The sequence below is a fragment of the Notamacropus eugenii genome, chromosome 1 (genome assembly GCF_028372415.1).
Source record: "Notamacropus eugenii isolate mMacEug1 chromosome 1, mMacEug1.pri_v2, whole genome shotgun sequence".
Classification (NCBI taxonomy): domain Eukaryota; kingdom Metazoa; phylum Chordata; class Mammalia; order Diprotodontia; family Macropodidae; genus Notamacropus; species Notamacropus eugenii.
The window spans coordinates 62,692,534-62,707,772 of NC_092872.1; the positions used below are offsets into that span (position 1 = coordinate 62,692,534).

General features: G+C 35.8%; 1 pseudogene; it reads left to right on the plus strand.

The window, feature by feature from the left end:
• The first annotated feature begins 689 nt into the window (after positions 1-689).
• Positions 690-14,019, plus strand: LOC140503069 (olfactory receptor 13C7-like; annotated as a pseudogene).
• The last annotated feature ends 1,220 nt before the right edge of the window (positions 14,020-15,239 follow it).

The following is a 15,239-nucleotide window of genomic DNA, read 5'->3' on the forward strand; positions in this document are numbered from 1 at the left end:
ATATATTTGGGAATCAATGACATTATTATCTGATAGCTTTCATTTTGTTAGTCTGTGAACTCAAAAATTTAGTTTTTAAAATACTGTTTCTTTGAACTCTGTGCTCCTCAGTTCAATGATGTAGATTCTATATTTTCACAGAAATAGATTTGTACAACAAACTAGAAATCTCCTTCTTGGAATGTGTGTATGTGTGTGTGTGTGCACAGATATGCATATGCGTGGATATATATGTATATAGATGTATGTTAATGTATGTATAGTTCAGTTTTATCAGACTCATCATTACCTCATTTGGGTTTTCTTTCCACATCTACTGGAGTTGTTTGCCATTTTCTTCTCTAGCTCATTTTACAGATGATGAAACTGAGACAAACAGGTTTAAGGGATTTGTCCAAGATCACACAGGTAGAAAGTCTCTGAGGCCAAATTTGAACTCACAAAAACAAGTTACTCCGGGTCCAGTGCCTCACCTACTTGCCCCACAAATATAGGTAGAGATACAGATACAGATGTGTGTGTATAAATATACACAGGCACATGCATATATATACATATTTATATTTATATGTGTGTGTGTGTGTATGAGGGATCTAACTATACTACTATGTTGCCTTTATTCTCAAGGCATCAAATATTTGAAGAGTTGTGACAGAAAAGAGAAATGAGAATAGCTTTGCTTGACCCCAATGGACAGAACCAAGACAGTAGAGGCAGCCAAGACATGGACTGTCACTCAATATAGAGAAAACTTCCCTCTTTACTGCAGCTATCCAAAAATCAATAGGCTGAACAAGGAGGTAATGAGTTTTTCTTCTCTACATGGCTTGAAGCAAAATCTAGAAGAATGCTTTCGAGGGAAGTTGTAGAGATTCTTGGTGAGGAAAAGGCAAGTGAGATGATATTTAGAATAATTTCCAATTTGGAGATTTTGTGGTTTTCTTATGCAAAGGGATGTGTTAGTAAATGTTTATCAACTAGCTCAAAAAAAAAAGCCAGTAAACAAAAGAAACATTTAGGTTTAATTTATATCAGAAACTCTTTGACCATCAGTTTCTGAAGCCGACCACCAACAAAACTATAAATTAACCCCTGATTTGTAGTATTTTGCTGAATTCCCAGGTATAAATTCTCACACTGAAAATCTTATTATTAACTCATAAGCTGGTACAAACTAACTCCAGCCTACCCTTGCTTTTACTTTACATGCCCCCCTCCTCTTCTGGTCAGACAATACCTCAGTGGTATCCTTTACACCACATTTGGCATGAAGTCATCACAGGAAATATATTTCAACTGCTTATGAACATCATGCACAAATTCCATTGACCTTTGGGCCATTTAAAACTTGATTCTTCCAAGAGTGTGGTGCTCCAGGAATTGCACAGGGTCAATACCACTAATTCATAGGTTTGCACTGGACTGTCAAATATGTAAAGATAAATATATGACCTGTTCACAAAGGCATTTAAAAGAAAGGAAGGAGATCACAGGCTCCTTTCCTTTTTCATGTGAAAATTGCTCAAACTTGTATCTACCAACAAGTTTTATATTCATATCCCAGTACTTCTGCCCAGAGTTTGGGTGCCTCTATAATTTAAGGCAATCTCCCTCTGATAAATAGAAATTGAGGGTTGGGAAAGGTCTCAGTAGCAACAAAATACAAAATTTATCTGAAAGAAATTCCCACAAAAACATTCTGTATCTGAGAAGTAGGTACTTCATCTAGGAACAACTAAGGGGCACAGCTGATACAGTGTTGGACCTCAGGAAGGTACATCTTTCTGAGTTCAAATCTGGCTTCAGATACTTGCTACCTATATGATTCTGGGAAAACCACTTAACTCTGTCTCAGTTTCCTCATCTGTAAAATGAGTTGGAGAAGGAAACCACTCCAATTCTTTGCCAAGAAAACCTCAACTGGGGTCACGGAGAGTCAGACATAACTTAACTCAACAACAATAGCCATTTAACCTTTACTCAAAGACTGAAAAAGAGAAGGAAAACTGCACCTCTTGGGTCAGTCAATTCCACTTTTGTAAAGATTTAAGTAATTCTTGAATGGGATGCACCTCGCTACCACAACCACTCTGCCTCTCTTCATAGCCTGCTCCCAGTCTATACTTCCAGCCTCACTGTACATAACCCTTCCTGCATTCTGCAGTTCAGTTAAGCTGATCTTCTCTCTTTTCCTCACATGAAATGCTCCATCATCAACTGTTTCCTCTGGCAGCTATACACAACTGAAACGAATTCTTCATTATTTCCACCTCAGAGTCCCTTTCTTCTCTTAAGATGCAGCCCAAGTACCAACTTCTACATGAATCCTTTCCGGATTCCTGACAATTACTACCGTCTTCCTTCCCAAACTATCTTGTTTTTAACTGCTTTGTATATACTTGTATTTCAACACTTTATATTTGTCCTTTACATATTTATGTGTGCATTTGTTTTCTCCTCCATTTGGATGCTTGCCTTGTTAATAGATACTCTCCTATGGACAAACGCATTTAACAGTCACTTTTTGATAGATCAGTCTTCTTGATGGTTTGTTAATGTGAGTCCCAAAGGGAGTGATGGCAATCAAAGTAGGATCTCTTGCTGGTTTTTGTTTTAGTATAACCTAGTGCCTCTGATTCAATATTGCCTTTATCAATCAAAAGACTTTACAAGGAGTAGAGTAGAGAAACAGGAGTTTCTTTAAGTAGAAACAGTGTATGTATTTGTACTGTTAATTATATTAATGTGATTAAAGATCTTTCCACCCATTGATGGATCTACCCATCACGGGAAGCTTGATTAGGGGAGTTGTTTTGTAGAAGGGTCCCAAGTGCCATTTGTTTTTTCTATTGAGGCATTGGGTCAGAGGGTTGTGATGCCCTCTGGCTCTAAAAAAGGTGTAAAATACTCTGAGTCAAGGTTTTACTTTGGGGCTTAGTTTTTCTTAAGAAGGTTTGAGTGCCAAATGAGGACTGTGGGAAACTACTAAGGAGACCCCAGTTTTGAGTACCAAGATGTCCTGTTTCCCTCTCTGGTAACTATGGTCAGACAGGTGGGGTCTAATTGTTTGTTGAATTCTGGCAGAAGAAGTCTCTGTATTTTCTTTGAAATTCAGAGTGCTGCCTCCCTGAACTAACTGAATGACATATGTACTTGGTTAAAGGAATGATATATGTGCTTGATTAAAGTGATTGTTAACCCCTTGAAAGTTGTTTTCCTTTTATGAATGTTGATCTAAGAACCTGTGATAGCAGGCCCCCTTATACATGTTGGCATACTTACAGCTGCATAGGGCTCACCAGTTATTGAATATTAATGGCCTTGAAGCATTTGAGATATTATTATTTGGTGATAAAAGAGTTGTCTTTGGAAAGAACGCATGTTAAAGAAGGTCTTCTCTATTTCCAATTTCTCCAGTATTGCTTCAACCACCACCACCACCCTAGAGTTTGATTCCCAACAAGCCAGACAAAATGAATAGTTTGATATTATTCAAGAAAGGAAAGTATTCTCCACAGGGTCACAGAAAACATTTTAAAGAACGAATGTTCTTCTATAAATCTACACCTTAGAAGATCTCCCTATACTACTGACATCAACTAGGAATACATTAACTCAAAAATTCTTGGTCAGTCCTTCAGTCTCCCATTTAAAGATCACTTTACCATCCCATGAGGTAGTAGCACTGAACTTAGAATCTCAGCACCTGAGTTGAAAATTCAGGTGGATTTACTACCTATGTGACCTTGGAGAGCTCACTCAAACCTTCTGTGTCTCAATATTTTTTGTTATTTTTTTAAATTTGTTTTCAGTGTTGTACAATCACTTCCATATATTTTAGATTTTTTCTCTCCCTCCCCCACTTTCCCCCTACATCTCCACTCCATCTCTGAGACAGCATACAGTTTTATATAGGTTCTACACATGTATCCCCATTAAATATATTTTCTCCTTAGTCGTGTTGCAGAGAAGAATGATCTGCTTCATTCTGCAATCAAATTTCATAGTTCTTTCCCTGGATGTGCAAGGCATTTTGCTTAAGAAACCACTGGGAATTATTTAAATCCTTGCAGTGCAATGAAGTATTAAATTTACCAGAAAAATTCCTTGCACACTGTAGTTGTTGCTGTGTACAAAGTTCTCCTGGTTCTGTCACTTTCACTCAGGATCAGTTCATTTAAGTCTTTCCAGGCCTCTCTGAAGTCTTCTTGTTCATCATTTCTTATAGAACAATAGTATTCCACTACATTCATACACCACAGTTTATTTAGCCATTCCCCAATTGATGGGCATCCCTTTGATTTCCAGTTTTTGGCCACCACAAAGAGTGCTGCTATAAATATTTTTGTATATGTGGGACCCTCTCCCATTTTTATGATCTCTTGGGAATACAGTCCTAGAAGCGATATTGATGGGCCAAAGGGTATGCACATTGTTGTAACCCTTTGGGTACAATTCCAAATTGCTCTCCAAAATGCTTGGATCTGCTCACAGCTCCACCAACAATGAATTCGTGTTCCAACTCTCCAACATCTTCTCCAACATTTATCATCTTCCTGTATTGTCATGTTAGCCAATCTGATAGGTGTGATGTGGTGTCTCAGAGATGTTTTGATTTGCATCTCTCTAATCAATATTGATTTAGAAAATTGTTTCATGACTATAGAGAGCTTTGATTTGTTCTTCTGAAAACTGTTTGTTTAAATTCCTTGACCATTTATCAATTGGGGAATGACTTGTATTCTTATACATTTGACAAAGTTCTCTATGTATTTAGAAATGAAGCCTTTATCAGAGACACTAGTTGTAAAAATTCTTTCCCAGTTTTCTGCTTCCCTCCTAATATTGTTTGCATTGGGTTTGGCTGTGCAAAAACTTTTCAGTTTAATGTAATCAACATTATGCATTTTGCACTTCATAATGCTTTCTCTCTCTTGTTTAGTAAAAAATTCTTCCCTTCTCCATAAATCTGATAAATACACTATTCCTTGCTCCATTAATTTATTTATAATGTCAATCTTTATATCTACATCATGTACCCATTTGGACTTTATTCTTGTGGATCATGTCAGGCCTTGGTCTATGCCTAGTTTCTGCCACACTGTTATCTAGTTTTCCCAGAAATTTTTGTTGAACAGTGAGTTCTTATCCCAGAAGCTGGGTTCCTTGGATTTATCAAGCAGCAGATTTCTATATTCATTGACTACTGCGTCTTGAGTACCTAACATATTCCACTGGTCTACCCTTCTGTTTCTTAGTCATCATCAACTGGTTTGGATAAATGCTGCTTTATAGTACAATTTGAGATCTGGTAGAGCTAAGCCATAGTCCCTAACATTTCTTTTTGTTAGTTCCCTTGATATTCAGGACCTTTTGTTCTTTCAGACGATTTTATATTATTTTTTCTCACTCTAGAAAATAATTATCTGATAGTTTGATTGGTATAACACTGAATAAGTAAATTAATTTAGGTAGAATTGTCTTTTTTATGATATTGGCTCAGCTTACACACAAGCCACTGATGGTTATTCACGTACTTAGATCTGACTTTTTTTATGCAAAAATTGTTTTGCAACTGTGTTCATATGCTCCCTGGATTTGTTTTGACAGGTAGACTCTTACATATTTTATAGTTTCTATCCTAGCTTTAAATGAGATTTCTCTTTCTATGTCTTGCTGCTGGACTTTGTTAGTAATATATAGAAATGCAGAAGATTTGTGTGGGTTTATTTTGTAACATACGACTTTCCAAAGTTGCTTATTATTTCAAGTAGTGTTTTATGTAACCTCTGGGACTCTCTAAGTATATCATCTCATCATCTGCAAAAAGTGATAACTTAGTTTCTTCTTTGCCTCTTCTAATTCCTTCAATTTCCTTTTCTTCTCTTATTGCTACAGCTAATATTTCTAGTATCATTTTGAATAATAGTGGTGATAATAGACATACTTGTTTCACCCCTAATCTTATAGGAAATGCATCTAGCTTATCTACATTGCATACAATGTTTGCTGAAGGTTTTAGGTAGATAATGCTTATTATTTTATAAAAAGTTCCATTTATTCCTATGCTCTACAGTGTTTTCTACAGGAATGAGTGTCATCTTTTGTCAAAAGTTTTTCTGTATCTTTTGAGAAAATCTTGTGGTTTCTGTTAGTTTTGTTGTTGATATGATCAACAATGTTAATAGTTTTCCTAATATTGACCCAGTACTGCATTCCTGATTTAGATTTTACTTGATTGTAATGTATTATTCTCATAACTTGCTATATTCATTTGGCTAAAATCGTACTTAAAACTTTTGCATCTAGATTCATTAGAGAAATTGGACTACAATTTGCTTTCCGCATTTTGGCTCTTCCTGGTTTAGGTATCAAAGCCATATTTGTATCATAAAAAGGATTTGGGAGTACTCCTTCTTCCCCAGTTTTCTCAGATAGTCTATATTGTGTTGGTATTAACTGTTCTTTAAATGTTTCATAAAATTCACTTGTAAATTCATCTGGCTCTGGAGATCTTTTTCCTAGGGAGTTCATTGATGACTTGTTCAATTTCTTTTTCTGAGACTGGACTATTTAAGTATTCAACTTCATTTTCTGTTAATTTGGGCAATTTATATTTTTTTTAATTTAACCATTCATCTCATTTAGATTGTCAAATTTATAAGCATATAGTGGGACAAAGTAATTTTCCATTATTGTTTCAATTTCCTCCTTATTGGAGGTGAGTTCACGCTTTTCAGTTTTGATATTGGTAATTCAGTTTTCTTCTTACTTTTTTAAATCAAATTGGCCAAAGCTCTATCAATTTTTTTGGTCTTTTCATAAAACCAGCATTTAGTTTTATTTCTTAATTCAATAGTTTTCTTAATTTCAATTTTATTCATCTCTCCTTTGGTTTTCACTATTTCTAATTTGGTATTTATTTGGGGATTTTCAATTTGTTCTTTTTCTAGCTTTTTCAGCTGCATGCCCAACTCATTGATCTCCTCTTTCTCTATTTTATTCATGTAGTCATTCAAAGACGTAGAACTTCCACTTACAGCTGCTTTTGCAGTATCCCATAACATTTGGTAGGTTTTCTCATTATTGTCATCCTCTTGAATGAAGTTGTTGATTGTTTCTATGATTTGTTGTTTAACCCACTCACTCTTTAGGATTAGATTATTTAATTTCCAATTAATTTTTGGTCTATCTTTCCATGGCCTTTATTACATATAGTTTTTATTACATTATGATCTCAGAAGGATGAATTTACTTTCTCTGCCTTCCTTCACTCCATTGGGAGGTTTTTATGCCATAGTACAGGGTCAAATTTTGTATATGTGTGATGAACTGCTGAGAAAAAGGTATATTCCTTTCTATCCCCATTCAATTTTCTCCAGAGATCTATCATATCTACCTTGGTCAGAATTTTATTCATCTCCTTAACTTCTCCCTTTCTTATTTTCAGGTTAGATTTATCAAATTCAGAGAGGGGAAAGTTGAAGTCCCCCACTTGTATAGTTTTGCTGCCTATTTCTTCCTGTAATGCCCTGAACTTCTCTATGAATTTGGATGCTATACCAAGTGGAATATATATATTAAGTAATGAAATTGCTTCGTTGTCTATGGTGCCTTTTAGTAGGATATAGTTTGCCTCCTTGTCTCTTTTGACTAACTCTGTCTCTGCCTTTGCTTGTCTGAGATTAGGATTACTACCTCTGTTTTTTGTTTTTTTTTTTTACATCAGCTGAGGCACAATATCTTCTGCTCCAACCTTTTACCTTTACCCTGGGGTTATCCCCCCATTTCAAATGTACTTCTTGTAAACAAAATATTGTTGTATTATGGTTTTTAATACATTCTGCTATCCATCTCCATTTATAGGAGAGTTCATCCTATTCACATTCACTGGGTCCCAAGCAGAGGGCAACCCAGCTTTGGCGCATGGCTTGGTTGGAACTTGAGCAGATTTCAGGACATGGAATCACAGGCAGCAACTGAGGTTCTCTGATTTCTCAACCCACAAATACCAAAGACAGCTTCAAAAGGCAGTGAAAAAGTCCTTTCACCTGGGAGAGAGGGATGTGAGGTCAGGCACTGGACTGAGGGTGGCAGAAGCCACTGTGGAACAGCATCTGTTTTTGAAGGCCTTCAGTCTGAAGACCAGAGAATCAAGCTGTATATCTGGGTCTCAGTCCTGAGTGGAGGTCCGGGGGTTAGGAGGAGTGCTGGAATGGCAGAACTGGTAGAGTTTCTGGACAGGGAATTGTACTCACACATCCTGGGCAGAAAAGAGTGCTTGTGGCTGCTCCCAGGACAGAGTGCAGGCCAGGAAAGGAGTAAACTCCTCTACTTTGATGGTTTCACCTTTAAGGAAATGAGAACTTACAGGTCCCTACAGTACACCCTCCATTTGACAAAGTACTCAAAAGTCAAGTAACTGACTGAGAAAATGCCCAAAAATGAGAAAAAGTTGCTTTCTGGGTAAAAAGGTATTTTCTTCCATCCATTCAGAGGAGGAAGAAGAAAGCATACGATGAGAGGAAGACATGAAAGTCAAAGTTTATATAACTAAAACCTCCAAAAAAAATGTAACAGTATCAGGCAAAGAAAGAGCTCAAAAAGGATTTGGAAAAGCACGTAAGAGAGGCAGAGGAACAATGGTGAGGAGAAATGAGAACGATGCAAGAAAATCATGAAAAATGAATAAACAGCTTACTAAAGGAGACCTAAAAAATGTGGAAGAAAATAACACCTTTAAAAATAGACTAACCCAAATGACAAGAGGTCCAAAAAGCAAACGAGGAGAAAAATGCTTTAAAAAGCAGAATTAGTCAAATGGAAAAGGAGGTTCAAAAGCTCATTGAAGAAAATAGTTTTTTAAAAATTGGAATGGAGCAAATGGAAGTTAATGACTTTATGAGAAACTAAGAAATTATAAAACAAAACCAAAAGAATGAAAAAAATAGAAGACATTGTGAAATATCTCACTAGAAAGACAACTGACCCAGAAAATAGATCCAGAAGAAATAATTTAAAAATTATTGGTCTACCTGAAAACTATGATAAAGAAAGAGCCTAGACAGCATCTTCCAAGAAATTAGCAAGGAAAAGGACCCAGATATTGTAGAACTAGAGGGTGAAATAGAAATGGAAGGAATTCTCTGATCACTTCCCAAAAGAGATGCCCAAAGGAAAACCCCTGGAATATTGCAGTCAAATTCCAGAATTCCCAGGTCAAGGAGAAAATATTATAAGCATCCAGAAAGAAACAATTCAGGTATTGTGGAAATACAATCAGGATAACACAGGATTTAGCAGCTTCTACACTAAGGAATCAAAGGACTTTGAATATGATATTCCAGAGGTCAAAGGAACTAGGATTAAAACCAAGAATTGCCTACCCAGAAAAACTCAGTATAATACTTCAGGGGAAAAAATGGAATTTCAATGAAATAGAGGACTTCCAAATATTCTTGTTGGAAAGAACAGACCTGAATAGAAAATTTGACTTGCAAATACTAGGATCAAGAAAACATGAAAAGTTAAACAAAAAAGAGAAGGCTTAAGGAACTCGTTAAAGTTGAACAGTTTACATTGCTACATGGAAAGATGTTATTTGCAACTCATGAGATCTTTTTCAGTATTAGGGTAATTAGAAGGTATACCTGCAAATATATATACATATATATGTAGGTGCATATGGGTATGTATGTATGTGAATATTATATATGTGTAGAGTATATGCACATGTGTGTATGTGTGTATATATATGTATATATATATATGCATATCTGTATATATCCATAGAAAGAGGGAACAGGGTAAGCTGAATATGAAGAAAGAATGCCTAAAAAAAATAAAATTTATAGTTGAATGGAATGTACTAGAAGTAAGAGAAAGGGAGAGGTAGAAGGTAACAAATCATCTCATACACAGGAGTAAAGAAAGAGCTTCTACAAAAGAGAGGAAGAGAGGGGAAATGAAAGGAAATTGAGTCTTACTCACATGGGACTTGGCTTAAGGAGGGAATACTACACATTCAGTTGGATATGGAAATTTATTTTACCCTGCAGGAGGCAAGGGGGAAAGATATAGGAGAGGGAAGACAATAGAAGGCACAGCAAATTAGAGAAAGGGATAATCAGAAACAAACACTATCGTGAGAGGACAGGTCAAGGGAAAGAATGAAATAAATGAAGGGTAGGATAGAAAAGAGGGAAATGTGGTTAGTCTTTTACAACGTAACTACTATGAGAGTGCTTTCCATTGCTACACATGTATGACCTATATTGAAATGTTTGTTTTGTCAGTGAGGTTGGGTGGGAAGGGAGGGAGAGAATATAAAATTCAAAACTTTAAGAATAAATATTAAAAATTATTTTAGCATGCAGCTAGAAATTAATTTATACAAGTATTGGAGTATAGAAATCTGTTATACCTTACAGGAAAAGAAGGGGAAAGGAGGATGGAAGAAGGATGAATGATAGAAAGGAGGACACAATGGAGGAAGGGGTGGATAGGATGCATACTCTCCTGGGGTGGGAGGTAGGAGGAGATGGAGAGAAAATTTTGAATTCAAATTCTTGTGGAAGTGTATGCTAAGAACTGAAAAATAAATAAATTATTTATAATTCATATTTATATAAATTTTATATTGGTAAATATAAAATTTACATAGTTATAAATATATAAATAAAAGAACAGTCCACCCAGTTTTAAAAGATATGCCATAGAAGAGTATAAAAATCACAATAGTATATTGTATTTAAATACATTTAAGCCCCTGAATAATTTAATCATGGGACAGCCAAGAGAGAAGAATTAAAGAACACTTTCCTTAAGACCTTAGAAAAGCTTTTCCTAACAAAACATTTAATTAGTACCAACCTTCCTTGTCTGAGCAGTTACTTAGTATGAAGGAATAAGTAAAGTACTGGAGAAAAATAGTCCAATAACCAAGTGAAATTAATTGGATCTCTGAGACACTATTCCTAAAGCATCAAATGTTACTTTCTATATCCTCAGAACTCCAACTTTAAATTGTTCAGGGAATAAAGAAGTCCCCAAGAGCATGAGAAGTTATAAACAAAGTAATTTCAATAGTGAGTCCAAAGGAGTTTATTTTAAGGTAGGCAAAGTATGGTGAATACAATCATGGAATTATCAGGCATCTTTATTCCAAAATGATGCATAATTTTAATTTTTTGGACAGGACGCATTCATAGAGACTTTTTATACACAATAATATTTTCATTATCTGAGCACCCTGAACATTGGATTCCAATCTATCTCATGGCTACTATTAATTCTAGTAATGTTGGATGTGACAGAAGTATTGTGTAGTCATGGTACATATTCACAGTGGTTTCCAACTCTCCCTTTCCTCCAGCTTTATTCCATCATGAATTATCCTAGTTGCTTGTGGAATATGGGCCTGTGAATCTATAAGCCATGTTAATCAGCATGGTTGCATTTTCAATCCAACATTTAATACCATCACCAAACCTATTCTTCTATTTTATCTCTGTAGTAAAAAACAATGTGAACAGAAGCTTCCTGATAACTAAACATGCTCTTGCTCTACGTTGAAGATTTCAGGAGACGTCTCTGGTCCTAAATAGCTTAGGAATTGAGGTAAGAAATATTGATTCAAATTTTTTTTTTAAGACAAACGTTGAGTTAAAACAAAATTGAATCCCTTCTACAACATTCTTGAATGAATGGTCAATTACCCTCTAGTTTAAACTTCTGATGATCGGGAATGCATTATCCATACAGGAAGTTCATCCCATTTCCAGTAACTCTAATAACAAAAATTATTATTATTAATAATAATAACAGCACCTAACAGTACTATATATGATCACACAATTTGCACAACACTACTGCAATGAAGATTTCAGGATTCCCAGAGGATCTTCCCTCCAAACTGTCTTTTTTTAAAAATTTATTTTATTTTCAATTCAAGGAACCAAAAGAACATTTACAAAACACAATACAATAAAAAAAAAGATGATTGCCCATGAAACTGCAAATTTGCCATGTACAATTTGCTATTCCCTCCAAAGATACAACAAAATTATAAGGTACATATTTTATCTTTGTTTTCTTTTCTCTGGCCCCAGAGACAGTTACCTCATACACACACACACACACACACACAAACACAAACACACACATATATACACACACATACACATATATATGTCATTCAATACACACTTTTATTTTTCAGTTCTTGCTCTTGGTGCAGATAGCATTTCTTTTTATATGTCCCTTGTTTTTAATTTCTGGATTTATAATAGTCAAAATGACTTAGTCAACTCAAAGTTGTTCTTAAAACAATGACTTTTACTGTATACAGTGTTCTTTCAATTCTACTCACTTCATTCTTCATTATCTCATAGCATCACTGGTCATACAAGTGGACGAGGTTGCGGTAAAGTACATTAACTTCTGGTCCTATTAACAAACTAAATCATGACTTCTCCTTTCTCTTTACAGAGACAATTTTCCTAAAGACATAATGTGGAAATTTGTCAATTGTTCTTAACGCTCTCTTGACTGCCATCCCTTAATGGCAATGATGAGAAGATCCAAGATCTGAAGAATGGTGAATCTGTATTATCCATGCGTAAGGACAAGGATCTTATACATACAAAGGACCCATATATGTGCAGTCATTTTCGAAAACCAAAGTTATACATTCTTGCCTCCCAAATCACCTCTTCTCCCCTTCCTCTCTAATCACAAGCATCTAGTAACTTGTAGTAGTGGCCATCTACCAGTAATAAGCAAGTTAAGTTGGAGAAAGTTTGAAAGCACCTAAACATTTGGCAAGGTGATGGGGGGAAATCAGTATTTGTTTTACAATTTTACTGCATTCATAGAAGGGTTAGCATTTGGAAGTAAGGCAGCATCCGGCAAAACACAGGAATCATCTTGAGGGTGAAATTGTAGCCTAGAACATATCTTCAAATTTCTGATAAAAATCATTTCTAGAACTTTAAATGAAGACATGGAATGCAGCCAGAAGGGTCCTCCCTGTTTTACTCAGCTGCTTAATAGAGCAAGGAGCTTTGAGTATTTGAATTGATCCTGTGTTTCTCAAAGTTAATTAATACTAAAAAATAAAAGTGAGATAAGAAAATGAATGGGAAAATCAGACTGTTGTGCTGGAATTCATTCAGCTGGGCCTTTCTAAACATCATAATGTTGAGATTATTCTCTTTGTGTTATGCCTGGGGATATTTTTGATCATTTTGCTGGGGAACTCCTCTCTCATTGTATTCAGCATTCTGAATTCCAACCTTCACACCCCCATGTATTTCTTCCTTAGTAACCTCTCCTTCATGGACATCTTTGGTACATCCTCTTTTGCTCCCCTAATATTGGTCAATTTCCTATCAGTCAAGAAAACCATCTCTTTCCTAGGATGTGCGTTACAAATGTGTCTAACTCTTGCCCTACGAAAAACAAAGTGTGTTCTGCTGGCCATGATGGCCTGTGACTGGTATGTAGCCATATGTAATCCCCTGAGATATACAATCATCATGAATATGAGAGTCTGTGTACTGTTGGCACCCATGAACTGGATAGCTGGGAGTATAACTTCATTTTTGCAAACAATCCTAGCATGCAGACTTTCCTTCTGTGGAAATAACATCATTGATCATTTTTTGTGTGTGTGAAATCCCGGCTGTCCTGAAACTGGCCGGTGTGGACATTTCCCTCAGTGCTTTTCTCCTGATGGTAGTACTCCTGTTTTCATCTCATGTATGTTTATCCTTGCCACCATTCTGAGAGTCAACTCAGCTGAAGGAAGGAAGAAAGCCTTCTCCACCTGTTCAGCCCATCTGGCTGTGGTCATCATATTCTATGTCACCATTCTCTTCATGTACTCGAAACCCAAGGCAAAGAACCCAGACAAACTGATTGCTTTATTCTATGGTGCTAAATCCCATCATCTGCAGTCTGAGGAACAAGGAGGTGAAGGCATCAGTGAAAAAGGAGGTGTTCTCCAATAGAACATGAAGCATGTACCATTGTTTTCATTATAGACACTAAATACAAGGAAATTGCAAAATACATATTTGGGAATCAGTGACGTTATTACCTAGCTGCCTTCATTTTGTCCACCTGTGAACTCAAAAATTTGGTTTTTAAAATATTTTTACTTTGAACTCTGTGATCCTCAGTTCATAGGTATAGATTGTATATTTCCACATAAATGGAGTTGTACAATGAACTAGAAATTTGCTTCTTGATATGTGTTTGTGTGTGTGTGTGTGTGTGTACACAGATACGCATATGTATGGATACGCATATACACACATATATATGTGTATGTGTGTGTATGTATGTGTGTATTTTTCAATCATATCTGACTCTTCATGACCCCATCTGTGTTTTCTTGGCAAAGATACGAGAGTAGTTTGCATTTTCTTCTCCAGCTCAATTTGCAGATGAGGAAACTGAGGCAAACAGGTTTAAATGACTTGCCCAAAGGAACACAGCTAGAAAGTATCTGAGGGCCAGATCTGATCTCACAAACATGAGTCTTTGTGATTGCAGGTCCAGGGCTGTCTCCTGCCCCACCTAACTACCCCACATATGTAGGTACAGATACTGATATAGATATAAATATGTGTGTATAGATACACAAAATATACATACATATATACATACTTATCAGGGGTCCCACTATACCAATATGTTGTTTTATTCTCACAAATATTTGAAGAGCTGTGATAGAAAAGAGAATCAAGAATAGTTTTGCTTGGCCCCAAGGGCAGAAACAAGAAGGTAGAGGTAGCCAAGACATAGACTGTCACTCAGTATAAGGAAAAATCCCCTCATTACTGGAGCTATCCAAAAATCAATAGGCTGAACTGGGAGGTAATGAGTTCTTCTTCTTTACATGCCTTTAAGCAAAATCCAGATGAACACTTTTGGGGGAGGTTGTAGAGAATTTTGGTGAGGCAAAGACAAGTTAGATGACAGTTAAAAGAACTAATTTGTAGATTTTGTGGTTTTCTTATACACAGGGATGTGCTGGTAAATGTTTATCAACAAACAAAAAAAAAGTAGTAAACAACAAAAGTTTAGGTTTAATCTAAGTTAGTGACCTTTTGACCATCACTTTATTAAGGCTAGAAAATTAACAAAACTACAAACTAACCCCTGATTTGTAGTATTCTGCCGATTCCCCAGCTGTAAATGCTCACACTAAAAATGTTACTATCAAGTCTTGT